Genomic DNA, 2,690 nt, shown 5'->3' with positions numbered 1-2,690 from the left:
GCCAAATGCCTCAATTGTAATTACATGACTATAGGATAGTTTGAGAGTCATAAGTGGAAGCACCAGACATAAGTGTGAGGACTGGACATTTTTCAGAAAGATAGACTGCTAGAAGCCAATAAATTACATTTAAAACAATAACAACACTATTTCAATCTTCACTGCAGAGAAGCATATTTTAATTTGCAATAATCAACATGAACTATAACATTAATAATTATAGACTGCACAGAAAATCACTGTATCACATTTATAAGATACATTATAAAATATATTTCTTGATATTGCACGATCATTTATTAGCTTATAAAAATATATAGGATTTCCACTGAATTTAGCGCTTCTCCCCAAAAGAAAAGAATAAGAATTTTACAAACATGTGCTAATTTTAAAGATATTATTCCTAACAGAGTGGAAGTATTCAACATTTATAAAGCACTGGAATTGGCAAATGGAAATGTTGGAACTCTGTTAAAAGAAGAAGCTCATGTTTGTAATTATTATACCCAACATGTTTTTCAAATCAGAAAAAGATAATAAGAAATAGTATTCAGAATCATCTATGGTAAAGCGAGCTCTTTTTTTGGCCTTATTTTACGATACGCTTCCTGCTTTGTGCTTCCGATTCAAGGAGTCTGCAGAGGAAAAGGAGAGAAAACAGCAAGAAATATTAGAATTCTATAAATTGTTCATAATTGGTAAAGAGAACAGTTTTGTTTTTTAAAAATAGTAATAGCATAATGGTACAAACGAAAATGCAAATTAAAAATTCTCACTTTCAGATTTATAATCTGCTTTAATGATTAACACTGAACTATAAAATATTTTAAAATATAGCCCTTGTCAGTTTTTCAAATTTATTAATATTTATGAATGAATATAAATTAAATTCCCATGAAACAATTAGTATTATTATAAGTACAAATACCATTATTATTATTGTTGTTGTTGTTGTATTTGCATGCTTCCTGATTCCCTGATTCTATGTGGGCACCTAGAAGCACGCCCATCACTGCTTGTGACACTGCATTCTGGATAAGTTGAAGTTCTGGGTGGTCTTCAAAGGGAGCTCCACATAGAAGGCATTGCAGTAATCAAGTTGTGATGTGATTAGAGTGGCCCTCAAGGGTCCTTCAATCTATAAAAGAATGCAATTAAAACACCAGATGAAGTTATGCAAAAGCCTTTTGAGCCATAACTGCCACCTGCTGATTAAGAGGGGTTGTGAATCCAGGAAAATCTCCCCAAAGTTAATCTAAAAAATTAAACAATGTTTACTTCTAAAACTCTGTAGGACACTGGTGTAACAAAAACCTGTAGAGCATTAAGTGTTCAGCAGTAATACATGAAAGAAATGCAGGAGAGAAATCCGTAGGGGTTCCATTTGGCTGTAATTCTATGGCCCCCGACACTTAAGACTGGAATCCTCGTTCTCTCATCCAAGAGAATTTGTTCTTTCCTATCAAAAATCGGAAAGGAGGGAAGATTCCCTCCATTATGTCTCTAATCCCTTGTATTGCTTGCAATGTGAAAATAATTGTTTATAAGTAAAAATGGACTAAAATAATCCTGGAAAAGAGAAAAATTTGGACCTTTAACATCAGAGACCTACCATGAATATGAAACCAAATAGAAATAGAGGGGAAATCATGTTATTTTTACCTTGTAAGGTTTTCTGTCCGCATATAAAATTGATCTCTTGGATGCTACATGTCTCTTGCCTACTTCATGACTCGTTGAGGCTGAACAATCAACATACATTTTTTGAAAATCGTTAAAATAAAAAAAGCAGGCACTACGAGTTTGGGCGATTAATTGCCCACGACTTATATGTTCCATGAAGTCCCAGAGCTCATCAACTGTCTGTACGGAGAGTTTCCTGAACGCAATCAGTTGCAAAGATGCCCTTCAAAAGCAATAATTATGAGTATATCCTATATATTGAAGTACTTTTCTTTGAAATTCTCTACTGCCATAAACTAAATTCACTAATAATAGGCAGCACAGCTGACGATATAACCTTCTGCCTGAGGATTTCATGTTGCTCAGAGATCTCTGAAAGCATAAAGAAAAGAAAAAAGGAAAGTATAAATTTAATGAAAAAGAACTTCTTGTTTGTGACAGCTGTCTTGTTTACATATTGATTATAAAACAAAACTTTGAAGTCAGATTGCCAGAACACAAAATAGCTACTTTAAAAGAAACATTTCATTTATGAGCCTGTGAAGTACTTGAACTTTTCAATTTTTTACTGGAAACAGAAGTTATCACAGAGGACAAACAAATCCCTCTGGAGACAACTGAGATGGATTCATTAGATCAGGGGTGCCAAACTCGATTTCATTAAGGGCCACATCAGCATTGTGGTTGCCCTTGGAGTGGCGGAGGGACGTGGCTAAGGTGGTCACATCCTATGGGGTGGGCATGGTTGGGGTGGGCATGGCCAATTTGCTGTCACTTGCATAGGGGAATGTCTGGGGGGGCAGCAGGTATGGGGGGCATCCAGGGGTCTCCTACAGAGGAGGGTGAGTGGGACTGGGTCTGATCCACAAAAGAGCTTTGCTGACCCTCTCGGGTTGTGCAGGAGGTAACCGAATGGAGGACAAGTTTGGATGGTGAGGACTGAGCATACAGTGGTGTGACATGGTGGCGATGGTGACCAGCTGGGCTCCAGCATTGTGGCCCCATTA

The 2,690-nt window shown here is 36.6% G+C and overlaps 1 long non-coding RNA gene across 1 annotated transcript; it reads right to left on the bottom strand.

Annotated features, from left to right (window-relative positions):
* Positions 1-282: 282 nt before the first annotated feature.
* On the bottom strand, positions 283-2,175 carry LOC120305628. The gene is made up of 3 exons (XR_005556079.1): positions 1,663-2,175; positions 929-1,138; positions 283-635 (listed from the first exon to the last, which is right to left on the bottom strand). It is a non-coding gene; the product is annotated as an uncharacterized LOC120305628 (long non-coding RNA).
* Between the last annotated feature and the right edge of the window lie 515 nt (positions 2,176-2,690).

Source organism: Crotalus tigris, unplaced genomic scaffold, assembly GCF_016545835.1.
Source record: "Crotalus tigris isolate CLP2741 ecotype Arizona unplaced genomic scaffold, ASM1654583v1 scf7180000017686.862900, whole genome shotgun sequence".
NCBI lineage: Eukaryota > Metazoa > Chordata > Lepidosauria > Squamata > Viperidae > Crotalus > Crotalus tigris.
This window is presented reverse-complemented; position numbering and strand designations above follow the sequence as displayed.